At 53.1% G+C, this 24,455-nt stretch overlaps 1 protein-coding gene and 7 non-coding genes across 8 annotated transcripts in view; 4 read left to right on the forward strand and 4 right to left on the reverse strand.

Moving 5' to 3' along the window:
- LOC142826104 (uncharacterized) overlaps window positions 1-24,455 on the forward strand; it is a 284,204-nt gene that overhangs the window by 17,144 nt on the left and 242,605 nt on the right.
- Window positions 6,070-6,142, forward strand: TRNAA-AGC (transfer RNA alanine (anticodon AGC)). Its single transcript has one exon. It is a non-coding gene; the product is annotated as a tRNA-Ala (tRNA).
- Window positions 7,045-7,116, forward strand: TRNAE-CUC (transfer RNA glutamic acid (anticodon CUC)). Its single transcript has one exon. It is a non-coding gene; the product is annotated as a tRNA-Glu (tRNA).
- Window positions 8,536-8,617, reverse strand: TRNAF-AAA (transfer RNA phenylalanine (anticodon AAA)). The gene has a single exon. It is a non-coding gene; the product is annotated as a tRNA-Phe (tRNA).
- TRNAG-UCC (transfer RNA glycine (anticodon UCC)) lies at window positions 9,129-9,200 on the reverse strand. The gene has a single exon. It is a non-coding gene; the product is annotated as a tRNA-Gly (tRNA).
- Window positions 11,895-11,968, forward strand: TRNAI-AAU (transfer RNA isoleucine (anticodon AAU)). The gene has a single exon. It is a non-coding gene; the product is annotated as a tRNA-Ile (tRNA).
- Window positions 17,029-17,101, reverse strand: TRNAA-UGC (transfer RNA alanine (anticodon UGC)). Its single transcript has one exon. It is a non-coding gene; the product is annotated as a tRNA-Ala (tRNA).
- Window positions 22,674-22,745, reverse strand: TRNAQ-UUG (transfer RNA glutamine (anticodon UUG)). Its single transcript has one exon. It is a non-coding gene; the product is annotated as a tRNA-Gln (tRNA).

Below are 24,455 nucleotides of genomic sequence, written 5' to 3' on the forward strand. Positions count from 1 at the left end.
CTGTGGTTTTCATGTGGGGAATGTAGAAGTGGGGAGGGGCTGGGTAAAGAACCTGGGAGGGAGGAGGAGGCTGGTGAAGAGGTGAGGAAGGGAGAGGTGGGGCTCAAAGATGGGGCTGGAACTGGCGCCTGCCTCTGGTGGCACCACTGCTTCATGGGCAGGTGCCTCAGCAGCCATGGAATGGCTCCAGGGGAAGAAGCCAGAGGAGCAGGGGCAGCTACAGGCTCAGCGGAAACTGGAGCAGGAGTGAGTTTGGGTTGGGGAGGGCCAGCTGCCAGGCCACTGAAGCAGACAACCAAGCAGTTGGCAGCAGCACTATGTGCCAAGCACATGGTCCAGGCCACCTGGAAATATTGAACCTTTCTCTGGCTTGGGTGCCTCCTCCCTGCAGGGTGCCTTGGGATAGCCACTGTGGCAGCAGGAATTTGGACATCGTCACCCCATTGGGAACAATGGAGGGAAGAGAAGAGTTTCCCTGCTATTGGAGAAAGCAGGCCAGGCCAAGGCCCTTTTAACCACTGGGTCGGTGCAGGCTGGAGCATCCCCCCACCAGTTCTCTGGCCTACCTGCAAAGCTCTCAGCCTTCTCTTGTTTCTGCTTCCCTGTCCATAGCAAGCAGCTAAACAAGGGCAAGTCACCAAACCAAACAGCCCTGTGGCTAGAAACCACAACCTTGGTGTTATTAGCACCACTCTCTAACCAACTGCACTCACCAGCCTACAGAAACCTACCTCGTAAGGAACACTTTCAGGGGGGCATCTCAGGCAGCTGCAGGGATGTCTCTGCAGCTGCTAAGGGCTCTTCCCTGGCAGAGACACTAGTGACTCACTGTGATGTGGGCTGGCTAGTCCAGATGCTTTGAGGTTTGGTCAAGGTGGCTGGCGGCCAGCATGGCGCGCTGAGACCCAGGGCAAAGAGGCAGCCGGAATCTCTTGCTGCCAGCACCTTGCCTCCCGGCTTCTTCCCTGTCAGCAGCAGCCGCAGCCCCTTTCAACCACATGGTCAGGCCAGGAAGGGAGGCAGGAATGGGGCCAAGTAGCGAGTCAGTCTGAGGAAGGCAGGAAAAGCTCGTCTTGCCTTGCAGGGCCGCTGGCAACAGCTTCTCGTGTGCAGCTGAGGAGAAAAATGCACTGAAAGGGACCATAAAAACCAATTTAGATGAGCACTTAGAGGTGGGCACCTGTTAGCGCCATGGGGGCAAGAGTTGGAGTCTTGCAGCTGCTGGAACCACACGTGAGAACATCAGGGGAAGCAGCAAGCTCCAGCCAGATTGGTTCGGATGGGCCCTGGAACTTACAGAGACTGAGCTCCGGGTGCATCAGACGCCCGGCCTCTGGAAAAGGAAGTCAAAGCACAGGAACTGGAAGGGCTTACACTTGTCAGAAAAGAGCGTAGCTGTTGCACAAGAAGCCCTGTCTTCTGATGCCGTACTGTTAATCTCCTTGCGCAAGAGTAGGTGGGCGGTATGGATGCTCTGAGGATTCTTGCGCAAGAGCAGCCATTCTTGAGCAAGAGCCCTCCGGTGTAAACCTAGCCTTTGTGTGTTAGGCAAATGTGAGAACCACTACGCCACAGAAACACCTATAAATCCATTTTCTGATGGACTTCAACTTGGACAAATATTCCACAAGGTTCTCCGATAGGTTCCTGGCCTCACTCATCTCTCTTCCCCAGGCTGGCGCCAAGACTCTTGGTCACTGAGGGCAAAAAAAAGACTTGTCAGGCAGTGGCGAACACTTGGCTCCTGATGCCCTGTAATGGGGTGTGAGAAGGCTTTTTGGCACCCAAACTGGCTAGCTCAGTGGGTTGAGCATGAGTCTCTTAATCTCAGGGTTATGGGTTCAAGCCCTATGCTGGGCGATGCCCTTCTTCAAGTCACATTCTCAGTTTGCAAGCAATTTACTCTCTGCTTTCACCAGGGTTTTAGAAAGAAAAAGTCTAGTCCTGGGGGCCAGCGTTAGTAGAACCAAAGAGAGAACCAACTGCAATTTCCATCTTCTGAGGAGAAGGGAAGAGGATTTTCTTCTCCTCAGTTCTAGCCACATCAGCCCAGGGAGGAGAAAAAATAACCCTCCGCCTGCTGATTGTCCCCTGTCAGCTTCTGTAGCTTCACCTCCTTCCACAGCAGCTCCAGCTTTGAGCTACAAATCTCAAGGGGCTGGTGAGGAAATGAGGAGCTGGCAGCTCGGGTTAGTCGCTTCCCTGAGAACAAGAGGTGGAGTGTTCACAAGGTGCATCCCCCTCCCCTGCAGAGCAGGGTGTTAGAAAGAGCCAGGAACAGAACAGTCAGACAAGTTCCACGCCCCCCCCCCATGTGTGTTTCTGTGGTGTAGTGGTTATCATGGTTGTGTAACATGCAAAAGGTCTCTAGTTTAAAGTGAGGTAGAAACACAGAGTCTTCTCTTATTGCAACTCCCCATGGTGGCCAGGTAAGTGAAGCTCTTGCTGCCAGGCCTGTGTCTGGGAGGATCCCAAATCCCATGTGACATGTGACAGAGGGGAGTGACATCAGCTGAGAATGCCCCTTGTTGCCAGCCTGGGGAAGCCAGATGGGTCAGGTTGGGAGTTTGTGGCTTGGCCTCCCCTGCCCTGGGAGGCTGGCATATGGGGCTGGCTCCTCCTGCTGCCTCCCTTGTGTGACTGGCCCAAGGAGGGAATGGGGCAGAGGAAGGAAGCCAAGCTGAGGGGGGCAGGGCATGAGCTCAGCACCTCTGTGGGATTTAGGGGGGTGAGCAGAGCCCCTCTGTTCTGCCAAAGCCTGTGGGGTGGGGCCGACTGTGGGGAGGCAGAGTCCTTTGCTTGTCTCAGGGCATCTCAGGGAGGCTCCTTGCAGCCCAGGAGAAGAAGTCGGAAGGAAAACAAGTAAAGCAGGTCCCCGTGGGCATGAACTGGGGCACCAGTTTGGCCCAGTTGAGTGAGGGGTGGTTGGTTCAGCTCCCATTGCGTCAAGGGCAGCGCTCAGGACTCTGAATCCTGCAAGCTGAGGCCCCATTCCTGCCTCCCTTCCCAGGCTGACCCAGTGGCTGAAAGGGGCTGCGGCTGACAGGGAAGAAGCTGGGAGGCAAGGTGCTGGCAGCAAGAGATTCCGGCTGCCTCTTTGCCCTGGGTCTCAGTGCACCATGCCGGCTGCCAGCCACCTTGACCAAACCTCAAAGCATCTGGACTAGCCAGCCCATATCACAGTGAGTCACTAGTGGCTCTGTCAGAGAAGAGCCATTGGCAGCTGCAGAAACATTCGTGCATCTATCTGAGCCCAGCTAGCTCAGCTGGTTAGATCGTGGTGCTAATACGCCAAGGTCATGGGTTCAAGCCCCATGCTGGCCACTGGGGTGTTTGGTTTGGTGACTTCCCTTCCTTTAGCTGCCTGCTATGGACAGGGAAGCAGAAACAAGCAAAAATGGGAGCTTTGCAGGAAGCAGGGCAGAGATCTGGTAGGGGGAGGCTCCAGCCTGCACAGATCCAGTGGCTAAAAGGGCCTTGTCACCTGTCTTCCTTTCCTGAAAAGCAGGGGACCTGATGCCCAAATTCCTGCTGCTGCAGTGGCTACCTCAAGGCACCAGCTGGGGGGCAGGCTCTGAGCCCAAGCCACACGGGGAGACTCAATATGACTGGGAGGCCTGGAGCGTGTGAGCCCTGCACAGAGGCTGCTGCTGGTGGCCTGCTTCAGTGGCCCAGCAGCTCAAGTTCCCCTGAACCAGCTTCTCCCCCTGGAGCCACCCCCCAGCGCTGCTGAGGCCCCTGACATGAGGCAGTGGGGCCACCAGAGGAAGGTGTCAGTCCTAGCCTTAGCCCTGAGCCCCACCTCCCCTTCCCCCCCAGCCTCCACCCTGCTTCCAGGTTCTTTCCCCAGCCCCTCCCCAGTTCTACATTCCCCACATTCCCCAGAGATTTTGTTCTTTCAACAGGGAAAAGTCCTGTTTGTGTTACCAGTAGGGAAAGGGGGAGAGGAAAGTGGGGAAGGGGTGTGTTGGGGACAGGTGGGGGGGATTGGGGTATGTTGGGGGGGAGGCACAGAGGGCAAAAAATGAAGAATCACGTTAGTTCAAACCAAGGGCCTTGAACTAGCAGCCCCAGACGCCCTTTCACTTTCAAAACAGCACATGGGTGAGAGTATGCAAATGAAGCACATGCTATTTAAATCCCGGCTTCATTTGCAACTCTGGTGTCTCTACTTTCTCTACTTTGCATTCTTTGCTAGAAATAACAACACAGCATAGACCAGTGGTCCCCAGCCTTTTGGAGCAGCCCAGCGCCCTGGGGCAGGGCCACACATGCACCCAGGGCAGGGCCACGCCCACACCCAGGGGCAGAGCTAAGTCTACACTGGCATGATTTTCCGGAAATGCTTTTAACAGAAAAGTTTTCCGTTAAAAGTATTTTCGGAAAAAGCGCGTCTACATTGGCAGGACGCTTTTCTGGAAAAGCACTTTTTGTGGAAAAGCGTCTGTGCCAATGTAGATGCACTTTTCCGCAAAAAAGCCCCGATCATCATTTTCGCGATCAGGGCTTTTTTGCGGAAAAGAAATCTGGGCTGTCTACATTGGCCCTTTTCCAGAACAGTTTTCCGGAAAAGGACTTTTGCCCGAATGGGAGCAGCATAGTTTTTCCGGAATAGCACTGATGATTTTACATTAGATCGTCAGTGCTTTTCCAGAAATTCAAGGGCCAGTGTAGACAGCTGGCAAGTTATTCCGGAAAAGTGGCTGATTTTCCGGAATAAGTGGCCAGTGTAGACACAGCCCATGTGCCCAGGGCCAGTGCCACCCATGCACCACACCCCCAGGGCTGGCATCACCCCTGTGCCATGCACCCAGGGCCAGCACCACACCCTTACACCATGTGCCCAGGGCCAGCTCAGCACTTGCTCTATGCACCTGGGGGCAGGGCCAGCCTCAGTCACTCGGCAGACACACATAAATGGCCCAGCAGGCGCCATGGCACCCACGGGCACTACTAGCATAGATAGACCCACACAAGGACTCAGCCACAGGAGCACCACCAAGATTTCCACCAAGGATGGGGATTGAGCCAGGGACTCTTAACTCTTCTCACTAATGCACTCCTCCCTAAACTACTTCAGCAGCTGCAGTGAGTACATTGATGGCACTGGTTCTCCATCAGGGATGCTTTACTCCACAGCAGCGCACAAGAGATGCTGTTGCTGGTGGCCCTGCAAGGCAAGATGAGCTTTGCCTGCCCCTCACAGCCTGACTCGCTACTTGGCCATTTCCTGCCCCCTTCCTGGGCTGACCCAGTGGCTGAAAGGAGCCACCCGATGGTGGGAAGAAGATGGGGGGTGAGACCCTGATGCCAAGAGGGCCCACCCGCCTCTTTCCTGCTTGGGCCTGGCTCTCAGCACGGGGCAGGTGGAGGCACCCTAAGATATGAAGCAGCAGAAGGGAAACGAGGAACAGAGTGTCAGCTGCCAGCCGACCCAGGTGGGTAACAAAGGCTACGTGTGCCCTGACTTCTCTACCCTTCCACATCCTCACCCCTGCCCTGAGCCCCCCCCCCCACTCTCACACACTCCCCAAATCCCTGCCCTGAGCCTCCCACACTCCACATTTTAATTTCTCACAGGTACTGTCCTATCACAACCCCTCCCCCAACTTCCTGCCTTGAGCCTCCCCCTCCCTCCTGCCCAGCCCAAGGGGTGGTGCCCAATAGAACAGCCCCTGTAAGAAATGTGTCACTTTCACCCCTGGGAGCAGCTCAGCCATGCAAAGGGGCTGCCTGGGGCAGGACATTAGCCCTGGAGGGCAGGGGTGGGTGTGGCAGTGACATCACAAGGGGCTTTTGCAGCCCCTCAGCTTATTGGCTAAAGGAGGTTGGGAGGTGATGACCTCACAGAGAGTCCATGACAGTGGCCAGGTGGGACAGGCTGCAGGGCAGGGGCCATCTCAGAGACCCCCCCCCCCCCCATGGCTTTGCTGCAGGGAGTCTCCTTGCTGAGAGTTGCCCTTGTGGCCTTTTTGGAGCCTTCTTCTTTCCCAGGACTAACTGACCTAGAAGACAGACGTCCCCGTGGAGAAGGGAAGAGCCTCCAAGAAGGCCAAACTTCACACAGCAGGGGAGTTAGCTCAAGTGGTAGAGCACTCGCTTAGCATGCGAGAGGCAGTGGGATCAATGCCCACATTCTCCAGTGTTCAGGGAGATCATCATCTTTTTACTGGCAGAGCCAGCCAGGGGCTATAGCCTCCCCTACTTCCTAGTTGCTCTCCCCAAAAGCCAGCCACACTGGGGCAGAGAGCTGCTGGACACCAGCCCTCCTGGGCCAGGCAGTGCCAGGAACACTGGAGGCAGGGGGCAGGTGGGGCAGAATTAGCTCCATTGGAAAGGTGCTGCCTTTGTGCCTGAGAGGGAGCTTTTCCAATCTCCACTGGTATTTCCTGGGGCGCTGTGTAGGGGATTGGGCTTGGCCATCTTCTCTGCTGGAAATGCCTCTTCTTTGGAACAGCAGCTCCCAGGAGCTCATGGAACTTCTTCTTCTCAGCTTGGGAAGGGACAAGCAAGGGGTGACAGGACAGGGGTTTATGTGATGATGACAGGGGTGCAGAAATTATTTTTTCTCCTACTAAAGAACCAGGATGACAGAATGAAACTGATAAGAAACCAAGTTAAAAATAGACCAAAAGGAAGCATTTTTGCACCCAGTGGAACTCCTTGCCAGAGGATGTTGCAAAAGTGAAATCTGCAAGAAGGCCCAAAACAAAACTGGATAATTTAATTCAGGGAAAGTCAATCAATGGCATTTAACCAGGATGGACAGGGCAGGTGTCCCTAGCTGGTGTATTCCAGAAGCTGGGAATGGGAGATGGGAAGAATCACTTAATAACTCTGTCCTGAGGATTGAAATTGGCTGCTGTCCTGAGACAGGATCCTGGGCTAGTTGGACAACTGGCCTGGTCCAGTCTGGTTGCTTTGATGTTCTGTTTGGCTGTTCTTGTCCTTCTGGACAAGGGACAATGGTCCCCCCGGCCTGAAGTGGACAGAAAATGGCCTGGGAAAGGCTAGTGTAGGTGAGAAAGTGGTATGTTTCATGTGTCCCTGGTGGTCTAGTGGTTAGGATCTAGCACTCTCACTGATGTGGCCTGGGTTCGATTCCCAGTCAGGGAATGTAGCCTCAATCTTCACTTGACAACTGCCTAGTGAGTTTTCTCACTATCACATGTTACAGCAGCTGTGACCCAAAAGGTTACTTCAGGATCCTTCCCACCTCTCCCTCACTGCTAAGACAACAACACCTGCCCTTTTCAGAAGGGGCAGAGCTGGGTGACTCAAACTGCCCTCCTCTCTGCTGCATGGGCAGTGCTACAGGAAGCTCTGTGGTGCACACAGCACTACCCCATTAAGTCAGTAGTAACAAACTGCCAGTCTGCAGACCAGCAAGGGGCCAGGAACCCCTGTGTGCTGGGCAGAGGTGGAAAATAACTAAGTAGAAATACTTGATCACACTGCTCAAGACCTTTTTGGGGGGTTTTGTACTTTACTCAAGTAATTTATTTTTGTCTCACTGATTTTTATTCAAGTTATTTTATTTTTTTAGACAATATTGTACTTTTTACTCCACTCCCATTTCCAGAGGCGCTGGGTTACTCACGACTCGCATCGTTCTGATTTGCTAAAGCCCAGCTGCATGTGCAAGCACCAGTCATCCAAGAAACAGCCAATCCACAAGCACAATGCCCCTGCCAAGGAAGAAGCCTTTTAATAGCTTCCCCAACACCTTGTCATTCAAACCCAGTATCCCTGCAGGCTCTGCCAGCCTGAGACCTGAGCGAGCAGGGCAGCTGTCCAGGGCTCCGTGCTGAGGGGGTGATATGAGCAGTCTCATGTGACCTTACCTGGGGCCAGGCAGCTAAACAGGAGGGGACCCAGCAGCCGGGGTCAGGGGGGACAGAGGCACTTACTTGTGTCGGGTGAATCCTCTGCTCTGGGGGGAGCAGCAGCACGGTGGGTGGGTGCCGGGGGCAGGGGCTCCCCATTCCCCCTGGGACAGAGGCCCCTGTGGAAGCCCTGTGGGGGGGGGCAGGCTGTGCTGGAAGAGGCTGGGGGTGGGCGGCAGGGATTGAAGAAGCGTCTGTGGGGGCACTTGGGCAGCTAGCTCGTCAGTGAGCAGCAGAGCACACGGGCCCGTCACCCCCCAGCCGCTCTCCCAGGGCTGTGGCCGACCAGCCTGCACTGCTGCCAGCCCGGGCTCAGCTCTGCCAGCGACCTGCCCAGTCCCCTCCCTGCCGGGGGCTGCAGACGTGTCTGCTGGGGTAGAGAGGAGGGACGTGTCTGCCCAGCCAATGTGAGGGGTGAGCCTTTGGGACAGAGAATTTCTGTCCTTTCTCTTGTTTCTTGCTTGGGGAAAGGCGCTGCTGACAGGTGCTGTGGAGGTTAATGCAGCCCCAGCCCTGGGGCAGCTGCTGGGAGCTGCCCCACTAGCTCACCCCTTAATCCAGTCCTGATGCCAACAGTAACAGCCCCACTGCTGGTAACTCACAGAGGCTCTTGCCGCCTGAGGAAGAGGTGTGGGCAAAACACAGACCTCACTGTGAGCAGGATTTGAACCTGCGCAGGGAAACCCTATTGGATTTTTAGTTTAACACCTTCACCACTCGGCCATCATAACTCCAGGCGAAGTAGAGTCAGGGAAACTGGTAAATAATCCCAGTGCACAGGCCTAACGTCACCTGCCATAGAATTCACACAGCAAACCATTGCAACAGCTGTGCAGAGGAGTCCTGGCTATTTTGGTCTTAGGTTGCCTTGGAGGTGAGTTCTGCTTCAAGGTCTTCCCTCCTCCTTCTTGGTCTTCCTTTCCCTTTTCCTTCCTCTTCAGTTCTCCCCTTTTCTTCTTCTTGCTGGTCTCCTTCTTGGACTCCAGTTTATAAAGAGAAATTCAAGTACCACTTAGTTCTACCTTAACCAATTATTTTAGTATAATTTCATTATCCAGTCATAACTTACTGTAACAGAATTACCTAAAAGGCGTTGCGTCTTGGCCGTTTGGCTAAGATTGAGCACTTCCTGCCTCTCAGAGAGGAATAAAAGTGGCAAGAGGCAGCAGGACCCACTTGTGCCTGTTGTTTCAGGGTTAAAGTAGAAGCTCTGCAAAGAATGGTGCAGCTACCTCCCCACATTGCATTGGCTGGGAATTGAACCCAGGTCAACTGCTTGGAAGGCAGCTATGCTCACTACTATACCACCAATGCCTGTGTTAAGCCTGTTTGTAAAAATTAGTGAGGGAAGTCCACTCTGCCATGAAGCACACTTGAGGGAAGAGGGTGCCCCTGTGGTCTGGGGTAAAGCATAACCTCTTGCCCGATTGGCTAAAATCGGGGGGGGGGGGGGGGGGGTGATGTTGGGCAGTAACAGCCTTGTGGCTCTCTGTGGTGTGAGGGATTGGGTGGCATAGGAGTAGCAGAGGTTTCTGGGTGGGCGAGTACAGCTTCTCGGCTCTTGGGCTAAGTTCAAGAGCAGCAAAGGGAGAGGCAGGGAAGTGGCTGCCGGACACTCTGCATGGCCTAGAGGTACAGACCAAGAGCTGTCCTCATGTTTTTTGTCATAAAGATGGAGCGCTTCCTGCCTCTTGGAGAGCCATGTCACAGGCACAAGCCTCCAGAGATCCCTCTGGCCCTTCCATGGACACATCACAGGACCAAGCAAGTGGCAGCAAGTGCTGGGCACTGTCATGGTCCAGGCCAGGGATAAAGCTTTGGTCCAAGGAGGAGTCTCTGCAGGCCTGGAAATCCAGGCGGAGGAATGCAGATATTTATGGCCAAATGGCTGATGGCCTTGCAAAGAAAGGCCACCTCCCCCCTCCCCCCTCCCCAGACCAAGTCAGAGCCATGGTCAAGGAATTGCAGGAGGGCTACATGAGGACCCGTGAGCACAGCTCCCACTCTGGGGAAGCACCATAGCACCGTGCATACTGTGAGGAACTGGACCAAGTCCTGAGGGTTGGGGAACCCTGTCTCCAGGGACAGTTGTGGAGTCTGGGATGAAGACACCTGGGCAGCAGCGGCCGCAGCTTCAGGACGACAACCCTGCTGACCAGCAGCTCCAGGATAAGGAGGAGGATTCCAGGAATGTTGTGACCCTCCCCCTGGAACCGGTCCCCCAGATACAGGAGGCCTCCCAAATGTCTTCGGGCACCGGGGAGGGAACATCAGGTGAGTGCTGTGAGGCTGCAACACACACAGGGCAGGCGGGAGTACAGGGGATGATGTGTTATCTTGATGCGTCATGCTGATCGTAGGTTGGGGGACACCACACATGTCTGACCCCATAGAGGGCCGTTCCCCCCCACCATGTGTGCAAGGCACCACCTGATCCTGCAGAATGTGCTGCCAGCGGCTAATTTCCTAACACTGGATGCAAGCAAGCAAGTGTAATGGGGTGTAGCTCAGTGGTAGAGTGTTTGACTACAGGCAAAGCGGGCTCTGGTTCGATTCCAAGTGCCCCCTGAATGGTTGATTAACTTCATTGAAACTCCTGTATCTCCAGTTGTATCACAGTCTGGATTTCTGCTGTGCAGAGATTCCTAAAATTACTACAAACCCCTAATGTGTTCCTGTGTCAATGCGCATAAACCAGGCAAGCCCATCTCAACTGAAACAAGTTATAATCTGCTGTGTTTCTGTTTCTATTCCCATCAGTTCAGCAAGGGTGTGATCTGAAAGTCCTTGGTCTACTGGTCTACCTGGGCTATGCTGTGCAGAAGAACAAGAATCACACCCAGTGGGGGAGGAATGGCCACTATCTTTCAATCTTCCGGAGTTTGATTTAGCAAGTCCAACTAAGACTCACTAAATCAAATTCAGAGGGTACCCCACCAGCTTCCAGTACTTCTGCTCTTTGCTCCCTTTGGGTTCCTGAAGTAGGGACACAGCCAGGCTCAACTGAAGGAAGCCAACTCTCACTACTTAGGGTATGTTTACACTTGCACCCTCTTTCCAAGAAGGGATGCAAATGTAAAGACTGAAAACTGTAAATGAAGCCACCAGGGACACATACAATGGGCCTGCAGAAAAATGAACCAGCTGAGCACTTTGCAGAGAACAGGCCATCGCCCTGCTGGGAGAGGCTCCATCATGCACAGACTCTGCGCAGGGCCAGACTGCTGGAAGGAGGCTCTTGCCACGGACTTTCCTCCCCTCTCTGTTACCTCCTGCACCTGGGGCTGAAAAGGACGTGGGCTGCAGGCTGGTCCTGCCCAGCTGCCTTCCCCAGTGGGAGCAGAAAATGCTCATGGAAGGGCTCACACATTGTCCCCAATGCACTCGCCTGAGGGACTGAATTCTTGCTGCCCCTGGGTGCACCCAAATGCCCTTCTGGGGGGGCAGGTTCCCCAGCTCACACCCCTCCTGTCACACAAAGGTTGCAAACGGGGTTGATTTTCCTCCATCTCCCCTTGCTGCTGGGCTAAAAGAAATACTGAAACCAGCCCCGTCTCCTGTCACTGGAGAGATGGCCCTGTGCTGGGATATGAGAGAGGATCCCAGTGATGCTCCTCGCAGCCCAGGAGAAGAAGGGGGCTCTGGGTGGAAGGAACCCAATAAAGTAGGTCCCAGTGGGCATGAACTGGGCACCAGCTTGGCCCAGTTGAGTGAGGGGAGGTTGGTCCCATGGTGTCAAGGGCAGCGCTCAGGACTCTGCTGCTGCTGGCAGGGAAGAAGCTGGGAGGCAAGGTGCTGGCAGCAAGAGATTCCGGCTTCTCTTTGCCCTGGGTCTGCCGGCCGCCAGCCACCTTGACCAACCCTCGAACCAGCTGGACTAGCCAGCCCACGTCACAGTGAGTCACCAGTGGCCTTGTCAGAGAAGAGCCATTGGCAGCTTCAGAGACGTCCCTGCAGCTGCCTGAGGCGCCTCTCTTGAAAGGGCCACTGGTGAGCTCCACTTTCATAGGCCGGCTAGCTCAGCTGGTTAGAGCGTGGTTCTAATAATGCCAAGGTCATGGGTTCAAGCCCTATGCTGGCCAAAGGGATGTTCTGTTCAGTAACTTCCCTTTCTTTAGTTACCTGCTACAGACAGGGAAACAGACACAAGCAAAAGGCTGAGAGCTTTGCAGGAAGCAGGGCAAAGAGCTGGTAGGGGGAGGCTCCAGCCTGTACAGCTCCAGTGGCTAAAAGGGCCTGGGCCTGGCTTCCTGTCCCCAAAAGCAGGGGACCTGATGCCCAAATTCCTGCTGCTGCAGTGGCTACCTCAAGGCACCAGCTGGGGGGCAGGCTCTGGAGCCCAAGCCACACGGGGAGACTCAATATGACCGGGAGGCCCGGAGCGTGTGAGCCCTGCACAGAGGCTGCTGCTGGGGGCCTGCTTCAGTGGCCCAGCAGCTCATGTTCCTCTGAACCAGCTTCTCCCCCTGGAGCCACCCCCCAGCGCTGCTGAGGCCCCTGACATGAGGCAGTGGGACCACCAGAGGAAGGTGCCAGCCTTAGCCCTTCCTCCCAGCCTCCTCCCCCTCCCAGGGTCTGTCCCCAGCCCCTCCCCAGTTCTACATTCCCCACATAAAAACCAGAGAGTTTGTTCTTTCAACATGGAAAAGTCCTGTTTGTGTTACCAGCAAGGGGAGGGGGAGAGGGAGAGGGAAGGGGATGTGTTGGGGTATGTTGGGGTTGGGAGGGAGGCACAGAGGGCAAAAAATGAGGAGTAATATTAGTTAGTTGGAACCAAGGGGCTGGGTTTGAAGTACTGTAGAAAAAAGGACTCTGCCCCTGGAGCTGCCCTGTCCTCTCCAGAGCCCTTAGGCTGGCACTGGGGAGGCCTGAGTCTAGGCAGTGCCCAGGCAAGCAGGAGGGGTTAGGGTTAGCCCCATGCTAGGTCTCAGCTGCTGTAACATGTGGCAAGAAGATTGACTAGGGACATGTTTTGGGAAAGTTGCAGCTGGTTTTTCTGACTGGGAACTGAACCCAGGCCACAGCAGTGAGAGTGCTGGATCCTAACCACTAGACCATCAGTTACCTACACTAGCCTTGAAATAAGTTACCTACACTAGCCTTTCGCAGGCCATTTTCTGTCCACTTCAGGCTGAGGGGGGGGGGGGGGGGGGAGTCCATTCTCCCTTGCCCAGAGGGGACAAGAACAGAAACCAAACAGAACATCAGAACAGCCAGACTGGGCCATGCCAGTTGTCCAACTAGCCCAGGATCCTGTCTCACAACAGCAGCCAAGTTCATTGTCCCGAGAGAATCCTCAGGACAGACAGTTATTAAGTGATCCCTCCCGTCGCCCATTCCCAGCTTCTGGAATACACCAGGTAGGGACACCTGCCCTGTCCATTCTGGTTAAATGCCATTGATTGACCTTTCCTGCATTCAATAATCCAGTTCTTTTTTGGACCTTCTTGTAGATTTCACCTTCGCAACATCCTCTGGCAAGGAGTTCCACTGGGCGCAAAAATGCTTCCTTTTTAACTCGGTTACTTACCAGTTTCATTGTCACCCTGGTTCTTGAGTAGGAGAAAAAAATATTTTCTTATTTTCTTTCTGCACCCCTGTCATCATCGCATAAACCCCTGACCTGTCGCCCCTTGCTTGTCCCTTTCCCAAGCTGAGAAGAAGAAGTTCCATGAGCTCCTGGGAGCTGCTTTCCAAAGAAGAGGCATTTCCAGCAGAGAAGATGCCAAGCCCAATCCCCCTACACAAAGCCCCAGGAAATACCAGTGGAGCTTGGGAAAGCTCCCTCTCGGGCAGCGCTACGGAATGGATCCGGCTGGCCATCGGGCTGACTAACGCCATCAGCAGACGAGTCCCCGTGAGACTTCTCAGCCCAAGAGCAGAGACTGTGGAGTCTCCCAATCCCAGCCCAGGGGCAGAGGGGCAGCGCCCTGAGGAGGCGGGTCCTGAGGCAGAGGAGACCTTTGAAGGGAACAGAGACAAGGGAGACGTGAGGTGAGAGGAAGGGGAACAAGTCGCCTCTTCTCAAGCGAGACATGGTGGGAAACTGCAGGTTCCGGTGCAAGCCGAGATCCAAGGGCTGGTTCCTGCCCCGGTGGCTCCTTGCAGGGCCTGGCGTGAGAAGCACCAAGAAGTGCCGTGTGTGGCCAGGAGAGCGGGTGGGGAGAACGGAAGGTGTTGGAGCAAGCTGGGGCTGCCGGGTCTTGGGGGATCTGGGCATCAGGGGGAACCTTACCTGGTTTTGTGTCCCCTTGCAGCAAAGGCCACAGACGTCCCAGAGGCTGGAGGTGCTGCCATTGGCCTTGGCCTATGTGGCTGCAATGCCCTGGTCCCTGCCAAGGCACCACTGAGGAGCCTCAACCCCGGCGCTGCCTCCTCCCACCTCAGCCTAACCTGCCTAGAGCTATGTCTACACTCGCGGCTTCTTGCACAAATAATATGCAAATGAGGCTAAGCATGGAATATCGCCGAGCCTCATTTGCATACCTAATGAGCCACCATTTTTTTCAGAAGAGGCTCTTGTGCCAGAAGGAGCGTCTACACTGCCCCTTCTTGTGCAGGAAAAACCTCTTGCACAACGCCGTTCTTCCTGAAAAGTAATAGGTGTAAGTGCATTGTGCTGGAGGGTTTTTCTTGCGCAAGAAGGGGCAGTGTAGACGCTCCTTCTTGCGCAAGAGCCTCTTCCACAAAAATAGTGGCTCATTAGGTATGCAAATGAGGCGCTGCAATATTCCATGCTTAGCCTCATTTGCATATTACTCACGCAAGAAGCCATGGGTGTAGACATAGCCTAGCTGTCTCCCCCGTGCTCCTGACAATCAGCACACACATGCCACCCTGCACTGGGGGCAGGCCCTGGAAAGGCCTTGTGGGTACCAAAGGGAGCGGCAATAGGAGAAGATTTTTTGTTTCTGCCTGGCTTTGAGTCAGTGACTTTCTGCCCATGAAGCAAACGACATCACAGAAACAGCCTTAACTGCACCTTCTTCTGTACTTCAATGTAGATAAATATTCTGTTACTAAGGGTCTGTCTGCACTTGATTAGGCCTTCGAGAGAGGAATGCAAATGTAGACATCCAAAGTTGCAAATGAAGTGGGGATTTAAATATCCCGTGTTTCATTTGCATAATTGCAGACCGGCGCTATTGCGAAATAGCGCTATTGCGAGAGAAAAAACGGGGATATTCCGAGGGAAAATCCTTCCCTCAAAATAACCCTTACTCCTCAAAACATGAGGTTTCTAAGGAGTAAAGAGTCCAAAGTCTGTCTGAAGAGTGCAGGTGCCTTCAATGGAATGTTTGGAGCCATGTGCTGGTACCGTTCACAGCCGCTCTGCACACAGGCCCCAGCGCCTGGAGGGACACACCCGCGGCTCCAGGGAGATTCAGGGCTTTACCCTCTGCCCTGCTAGATTTATTCCCCTTGCTCTGCGGGAGGGAAAGGCTAGAGCAGGGGTCTGGGGGGTGCCTGGCTCCAGGGGAGGATTAGAGCCAGGAACCAGGTGTTCAAACTTGTGATGTCTTTCCTTCCCTGTGGGTGGGCTGTGGGTGTATTGGTCAGATTTGGTCAGATTTGGGGCTTCCAGTCTCTGCCCAGTGAGGACTGTGGGAGCTGGTGTTTGGTGTTTGGTGTGGCGGGCAGGGAAAGGAAGTCTTTGAAAACTTCCACGCAGTGTGCAGCGGTGGTCAAAAAGGCAAATAGGATGCTAGGAATTATTAGGAAAGGGATAGAAAATAAGACGCAGAATATCTTACTGCCCCTGTATAAAGCTATGGTACGCCCACTTCTTGAATACTGTGTACAGTTGTGGTCTCCTCACCTCAAAAAAGATATTTTGGCCTTGGAAAGGGTTCAGAAAAGGGCAACTAAAATGATTAGGGGTTTGGAATGGGTCCCATATGAGGAGAGGTTAAAGCGACTAGGACTTTTCAGTTTAGAAAAGAGGAGACTGAGGGGGATATGATAGAGGTCTATAAAATCAGTGGTGTGGAGAGGGCAGACAAAGAAAAGTTATTTATTAGTTCCCTAAATAGAAGAACTAGAGGACACCAAATGAAGTTAATGGGTAGCAGGTTTAAAACTAATAAAAGAAAGTTCTTCTTCACACAGCATGTAGTAAACCTGTGGAACTCCTTGCCAGAGGAGGCTGTGAAGGCTAGGACTATAATAGAGTTTAAAGAGAAGCTAGATAATTTCATGGAGGTTAGGTCCATAAAAGGCTATTAGCCAGGGGATAGAAATGGTGTCCTTGGCCTCTGTTTGTCAGAGGCTGGAGAGGGATGGCAGGAGACAAATTGCTTGATCGTTGTCTTCAGTCCCTCTGGGGCACCTGGTGCTGGCCACTGTCGGCAGACAGGCTGCTGGGCTAGAAGGACCTTTGGTCTGACCCAGTACGGCCATTCTTATGTTCTTATGAGGAGTCTTGCAGAGGGACCCTGGGTTTTCGTCTTGTCAATATGGGAGCATTGATCCTGTTGGGCAGAAGCCTGGTTCTACCTCTCTCACCCGCCCCCCCCCCCCATCTAACTCACTTGGCCAGTGCAGGAAGGGGGAGAAGCTTTTGGTAACAACAAGACGGAGTGTGCTTGTGTGTGTGTGTGAGTGCATGAGTGTGATGTGTCATATGATAAATATTGATTAATCTATGTATGGTCAGTAAATGTGGCATGTTGCCTTATCCCCCTGAAAAAGATCCTGGGCGCTTTTTTAAAGCATAATACAACCACAGTTAAGTTGTGGCATGTGCTGTGAGTATCATTGTGGCTCCTGTGTGAGCAGAACAGAGGATTGCAGGCGGGGGGCGGAATTCGTATATTTTGGGAAAGGGTCCTGAGTCCTGGCTCCCAGCCAGGGGCAGCAGGAAAGGGGCCGGCCCCGCAGGCAGGTGGGAGAAGATGGGAGTGAATCCTGCTTCCTCTCATGCGCAAAGGCAGCACTTTTCCAATGCAGCTAATTCTGCCCCACCTGCAACCTGCCTCCAGTGCTCCTGGCACTGCCTGGCCCAGGAGGGCTGGTGTCCAGCAGCTCTCTGCCCCAGCGTGGCTGGTTTTGGGGAAAGCAAGTAGGGGAGGGGGGGTCTGGACCCGCTTAGCCCCCGGGTGGCTCTGCCAGTAAAAGGTAGAATGAGACTTGCACCCATCACTGGAGAACGTGGGTATCGATCCCACTGCCTCTCGCATGCAAAGCGAGCGCTCTACCACTTGAGCTAATTCCCCTTCCACGTTAGAAACGCTCTTCTTGGAGGCTCTTCCCTTCTCCACAGGGACGTCTGACCTCTAGGTCAGTTAGTCGTGGGAAAGGAGAAGGATCCGAAAAGGCCTCAAGGGCAACTCTCAAGAGGGAGACTCCCTGCAGCAAAGCCATGAAGGGGGAGGGGGGGGGGGTCTCTGAGATGGCCCCTGTCCTGCAGCCTGTCCCACCTGGCCATTGTCATGGACTCTCTGTGAGGTCATCACCTCCCAACCTCTTTTAGCCAATAAGCTGAGGGGCTGCGAAAGGCCCTTGTGATGTCACTGCCACACCCACCCCTGCCCTCCAGGGCTAATGTCCTGCCCCAGGCAGCCCCTTTGCATGGCTGAGCTGCTCCCAGGGGTGAAAGTGACACATTTCTTACAGGGCCTGTTCTATTGGGCACCACCCCTTGGGCAAGGGGAGGTTCAAGTCAGAAACGAGGGGGGTTTCAGTAAAGCTACATGTGAATGGATCCATCTAGCAACCCCCTGCCAGTCACATGCACAGGGGGAGGTTTTTGTGCAAGCACAACATGCAGTGGAGACAAACTGGGGGGGAAGGGGAGGCGGCAAGCAAGCTGACAGGCGGACAGGGGGAGGGACTCTAGTCAAGGAAGCAGCAACTCTCAGGAAGGGCTGGAAGTGAAGGGAGTTAATCAGATGGATGTCCATCCTGGCAGGAACAGAATCTGGGACTCACCCAATCAGGCCGGTGCCCAGTAACCCCAGACAGACGTGCACATCCGCACGCTGGCAGCAGCTCTTGTGGGACTCTGCAAATCCACCACTAGACCTGAGTCCCCACATGCCAGGCAGCCCAAGGGAGGGCTCTGGGGTCTCAAGCAACCAGAGTCTGAGGCAGGGGTGGAGGTTCTCAGCAAACTGGGCTCTCAGAGCACAAAGGGAGTTGGGGGGCTCGTTGCTGGGCCGTGGGGTGAAGCATCAAACCAGCCCCCTCCTGTGGGGCCTGTGAGTGTTGCTGAATCTGGGCCTCTGTGCCTGGGCAGTGGCAAACAAAAGGTCTGGGGGCCACACAGAGACCCCGCTGGGCTGAGCAGGAAGTAGCTGAGATTTTGCGTTGTCTTTGCCTGCGGGCTTGTCAGTCTGCAGCCTGGAAACCTCCTGGCTCCTCAGGCCACTGGTCAGAATAACGGAATAATCCTCAGAAGTCAGAATAACGGAATTCCTGTGTAGATGCTCCTATTGTTATTGCAGTGTAATGGCCGTTATTCCCAAGGAACGCTGCTGGGTAGATGCAGCCTCAGAGAAATGCTGAGCAAGCGCTTCTACAATGTCATGGGAGAGAGGGAAATGAGGTCACTTCTCTAGATACAAAATGGAGGATGTGTCAGGAGTGGGATTTGAACCCACATCTCCATTCAGAGACCAGAACACCTAACTGAGGGAAAGACAGAAACTTGAGTCTGGTGCCTTAGGGTACGTCCAGACTACATGCCTCCGTCGACGGAGGCATGTAGATTAGCCAGATAGGCAGAGGGAAATGAAGCCGCGATTAAAATAATCGCGGCTTCATTTAAATTTAAATGGCTGCCCCGCTCTGCCGATCAGCTGTTTGTCGGCAGATCGGGGCAGTCTGGACGTTCCCCTGTCGCCAGAAAACCCTTTTGTCGACCGCCCCGTTATGCCTCGTGGGATGAGGCATAACGGGGCGGTCGACAAAAGGGTTTTCTGGCGACAGGGGAACGTCCAGACTGCCCCGATCTGCCGACAAACAGCTGATCGGCAGAGCGGGGCAGCCATTTAAATTTAAATGAAGCCGCGATTATTTTAATCACGGCTTCATTTCCCTCTGCCTATCTGGCTAATCTACATGCCTCCGTCGACGGAGGCATGTAGTCTGGACGTACCCTTAGACTACTCGGCCATCCTGATTCCCATGCAAACACTTTCAACTGCAGTTTTCATACATGTGTGAGTTGCTCAGGGAGGCCAAAGGAGCCCATCAATTTCCACACCTAACAGCCGCTCTACAGCACAGCTGGGTTTATCCACACTCAGCCTCACCTACCCTTGTGGGGTGTTTTGCAGGGAGCTGACAAGAAGCGGAAGAGGGGAAACCGCTGGCCGGCAGAAGTGAGGCTTGGGATTCTCCTGTGCCAGGGAGTCTGAGTCTGTGTCAGTGCCCTTGGGGATCCTGAGTTGTGCGGCTCCTGGGTTTGTTGGCTCCAGACCAGGGGTGTCTCTTCTGCAGGGCTGTGCTTGTTCCTGGGGCTAACGCTTATCCGTGTGACACACCGGCTGTGTCTAGACTGGCAAGTTTTTCCACAAAACCATGTGATTTTGCGGAAAAACTTGCCAGCTGTCTACACTGGCTGTTTGAATTTCCGGAAAAGCACTGATGATCTCATGTAAGATCGTCAGTGCTTTTCCGGAAATACTATGCTGCTCCTGTTCAGGCAAAAGTCTTTTTCCGAAAGAGTTTTGCGCAAAAGGGCCAGTGTAGACAGCACAGCACAAAAAAGCCCCAATCGCGAGAATGGCGATAGGGGCTTTTTTGCAGAAAACCACGTCTAGATTGGCCACGGACGCTTTTCCGCAAAAAGTGCTTTTGCGGAAAAGCATCCTGCCAATCTAGACATGCTTTTCCGAAAATGCTTTTAACGGAAAAGTTTTCTGTTAAAAGCATTTTCGGAAAATCATGCCAGTGTAGATGTAGCCACTTTCTGCAGGGACCCTTCCTCTTTGTGCCACAGCACGTGTCTGGGATGTGGGAGTGAGGAACCTGCCTCAAGGAGACATGTGCCCCCCCCCCAGTGTTCTGCTTGAGACTCTGGAGCCAGCTAAGCCACGGTGCCCCCCTCACATACAGGTGTAAAATTGTTCTACTTTAAGGTTCCAGACAACACCTTTGACTCCCAACATGCAGCCATTTCTCTCCAGCCTTCCTGCCCTGGCGGTGTCTGGCACCCTAGGCACAGAAAGCTACAGCTCAGTGGGCAGGGAGCTTTGGCATCCTTGCCCATGGGATGCTGTTGCAGGGAGGGCTGCTCAGCAGGGCTGGGGTTCACCTGTCGAAGAAGGGAAGAGTATTTGGGTGCAGACTGGCTAACCTAGTGAGGAGGCTTTAAACTAGGTTTAATGAGGGCAGGTGACCAAAGCCCCCAGGTGAGTGAATAACTTGGACACCTGGGAGATGGGCCAGAAATGGGAGAGATCACAGGCAGTAACTGCAGAGATTAAGGAGCGACGCGGGACCACTGGGAAGAAAACTCTAATCTGTGTCTTAGATGCTGGTATAGACACACAGGAATGATGGGTAATAAGCAGGAAGAAGTTGGTATCACAGGGACTTGGTGGGATAATACACAACTGGAATATTGGCACAGAAGGGTACAGCTTGCTCAGGAAGGATTGGCAGGGTTAAAGGAGTTTCCTCAGATATGAAATTGTGCACACACTGGGACTGAGGTGGAGAGGGACACAGGACACAGACTTGTCAGGAGCCTCTGAGTGAGGTTACAAGGGGTTTCTAATCAAACTCCTTAACCAATTGGCCATCAGTACTGTGAGAGACCGATCTCCTGTACTTGTATCTGAATAAAAATTTTGTTACTTACCTTTTGGCCAACTCAGGGTGTGTCTAGATTAGCTAGTTTTGTCGACAAAAGTGGACTTTTGTCGACAAAACTATACCAGCGTCTACACTACCGCTGAGTTCTGTCGACATAACGTCAACAGAACTCAGCAGTTTTGTTGACGCTGGTATACCTCATTTTACGAGGCATAACACCTTCTGTCGGCAGAAGGTGTTATTGCCTGTAACACTGCATCCAGACTACGGAGTTCTGTCGACAAAGCGGCTTGCTTTATCGACAGAACTCAATGTGTCTGGACGCTCTTTGTCGACGGAAGTTTTGTCGACAGTATCTGTCGACAAAACGCGGTAGTCTAGACGTACCCTCAGTTTGTGCAGGGCAAAGGAATTCTCTCTTAATTCTGTGCCCTCAGGAAGGGACCAACCCGCAGGAGGCCAGGCCCCCACCCGGGTCTCCAACCCAAACCCTGAGAGCCAGGGGTTTACAAACCAGACCATCAATGTTTGCTGCACTTCACCCTCCCCTCAGCAATGCTAAATCTTGAGGCCAACTCCCCAGGCCGAGTGGCTGGGGGAGATGTGCATGTCAGAGCCTCTGCCCACTGAGCTGTAGCCTCCTGTGCCCAGGGAGCCAGACACTGCCAGGGCGGGAGGGAAATGGGGAATGGCTGCACTTTGGGAGTCAAAGATGATGTCTGGGACCATAGAGTAAAACAGTTCCACCAACATGTCTGAGGAGGGCATGATGGCTTAACTAGCTAAAGCTCTTGTTTTGTAAACAGGAGACCCTGGTTTCAACTCCCAGTGGTGCCTTGCTGAGGTTTTTTTTTTTACTTTTTCTTATGTCTTTCTGGCCTCTGACGCTCCAGCACTGGGGCACTTGAGCCCTTCAGCCGGATTCAGACCAGACCGGTCGGAGTCTCTCGCGCTCATCGAGGGGGATTCTGCACTTGCTGCTTTGGGAGCCAGGGTCACATTGCAGAGCTCCCCCAGGGCCGTCCCACGGTGCCACCAGCACAGCACCAGCTGCTCTCTCTGCCCTCAGCAACGTGGCTGCGTTTTATCCTTCCCCTTCAGTGACAACCGGCCATTCCCTGCCAGCCCCAGCCCCTGTAGCACCCATTCCTTTCCCCAGGAGCAGCGTGAGCACCAGCGCAGCGCCCTGCTGAGGCTGCGGGAGACTAGCCCCTGGTTTTGGGAGGGAGACATGATGTCAAGGTGTTAAGTTTCGCCCATGTCTAGTGTGGGGTGACCCACACTTGGGGGGCAGCTGGAGGTGCCTCCTGAGAGCTGATTTTCAGCCCTTCCTGTGTTTCTGGTACCTTCCAACAGCTGGACTCTATCTAAAAGTTGAGGAATGTGTATTGGGAAGAGGGAATTTCTGTCTTTTCAGTGTCAGTAGTGTGGCCTAGTGGACAAAGCATTGGTCTCCTCCTCTTGGAATTGTGGGTTCAAGTCCCATCTGAGGTGATAGTTATGACATTTCCTAGTAAGTGCAATTCTCTTTGGCTTCCTCTTTGCCATATTATCTGTTAGATGTTTGAACACCGGAGAAGTGTCCCCTGGAACTGCCATTCCAGGGTTATGAGTTTAATTCTTGAAGGAGCCATTTAGAGACGTCTGAGGCAAATCTGTCAGGGATGGCTCTTGGCCCTGCCATGAGCATGGGGAGTGGACTAGATGACCTCTCAAAGTTCTCTCCAGCTCTATGAAATGGTGTATCTCCTTATAAAGAGCATCTGGGGACACTCTCTTGTGCAAGAAAGTTCTAATGGCTGTTTTAGGCACAAGAAATCCCTCTTGCCTGTGCACACTGCCTTCTTGTGCAAGAAGCCCTCTTTTCCAATGGTTTACTGTAAATTTTTTTGCACAAGAATGCACATGCTAGGTAAACACTCCGCTAGTTTTTGCACAAGAATGGCTATTCTTGTGCAAAAGGCCTGCAGCACAGACATAGCTGTGCAGTGTGAAAAAACATCACAATAACAAGCTCAAGCCAGCAGGTCCCACTGAGACTTGAACTCAGATTGCAGGATTCAAAGTCCTGAGTGCTGCCCCTTACACCATGGGACCTACCCAGTGACCTGTGCATGGGCATTGGGGACACTCAGTTTTCCAGCTGGCTTCTGCACTCCTGGCTTTCCTCCTGCTGCTTCATCCCTCTGGCTATGAATACACGGCACATTTATTTTGGAATAAGGTGTCCTTGAATAGTGATTCCAAAATAGTTTATTTTGAACTAGCACGTCTACACTGCAGGGAAACCTCAGAATAGTCTGAGGCAGGCTCCCCAGTGCAGACGACCTGTCTCAGAAGAATAAGTTAGTATGTCCACAAGAAGGGGCTAGTTCAAACTAGCAGCAGTGGCGCATCTACACAGGCCTTATTTTGAAAAAGCTAATTTGGAACAGGAGTTAGTCTTTGTAGAATGAGGTTGGCAGAAGTTGGAAAAAGCCGTCTGATACTTCAGAATTATTTCAAAATAACGGAATTGCTGTGTAGACTCTTGCATTGTTATTGTGGAATAACGGCCATTGTTCCAAAAGAACTTTTGTGTGTGGTCAGAACCTGCACAGCCCAAGAAATGTGATTGGCAGCTCCTCCCCACCATTGTTTTGTCAATTGCGGTGCAGGGTTCTGAAGACATGGACCCAAGGTAACCACCTTGGTTGTCTTCTGCTAAGGCCAGGCTGGAGGGAAAAGAATCACTCCTTTGAGCCAGAGTTGAACCAGCAACCTAAGGATCACTTGCCAAGCACACGCTACAGACCTCCACTCTGCCAGCTGAGCTATCAAAGGGTGCCTGAGTATTTCTTCTTTGTCCAGGTTGTCCTTTCTGCAAGTCTCAGGGCAAGAGCTCCCCCAAGTATATGGCATTGCTGATGAGGGGCAGAGGTGCACAGGGACTGTCACAGGTACTTCACACGCAGACAGACCCCCTGAGTGAAACCTGAGCTAGATCCATCCATGTCACAGCAAAAGGAAGAAAGTTGGGTTCTTCTCATGTGTCTTCTTTGTTCCAGAGTCTCTAGGGGTGCGGAAGGGTCAGGTCTACAAAAAAACAAACCAATTGAATGAACCTTGGTCTAGAAACACCCCTGAGGGTTTCCTTCTATCTTTGGCCTGTAAAGGTCATCTGTAACAATGTGGTTTCTCTGTAACCCTATTGGAAGGCCTGAAGCTATTCAGCAGGTCTAAACTAAAGCCTTCTTCTGCAGCCAGACTGAAGAGCAGCAGCAATTAGCTGTAAAGCCTGGAGTCACATACTCACATTCCAGCTAAATGACACTGAAATAGTGTCAGACTAGGCTGTGAGAAGGGGATCCTGTCCTAATGGCACCCACTGGTACCAGATAAGAAACAGACCTCAAGATGGGTAGAGAAAACTTAGTTAAACACCGATTTGTCTGGCAAGAAACTGCTTAGCAATAGTTGTGGTTGTGCAATGGGCATTCTATGATTCTTGTCCTCCCTTTCCTATTGTTTGTCTGTGTGGTCGCTGTCTGGTTTGGATCTGTTTCTGTCTGATGTATAATTAATTTTGCTAGGTGTAAATCAACTAAGGTGGTGGAGTACGATTGGTTCGGTAAATCACAATAGTATCTTATGACTGGTTAGCAAAATTATACTAAAATAATTGGTTAAGATATTGCTAAGCAGGACTCAATTTTCACTATATAAACTGGGGTCCAAGAAGGAGACCAGCAAGAAGAACTTGCCTGTGAAAGAGCTTTCAGGACACCTCTGCACAACCATGAGTAGGGCAACAAGGGACCCAAGCCC

The sequence above is a fragment of the Pelodiscus sinensis genome, chromosome 25 (assembly GCF_052426305.1).
Source record: "Pelodiscus sinensis isolate ZL-2025 chromosome 25, ASM5242630v1, whole genome shotgun sequence".
NCBI lineage: Eukaryota > Metazoa > Chordata > Testudines > Trionychidae > Pelodiscus > Pelodiscus sinensis.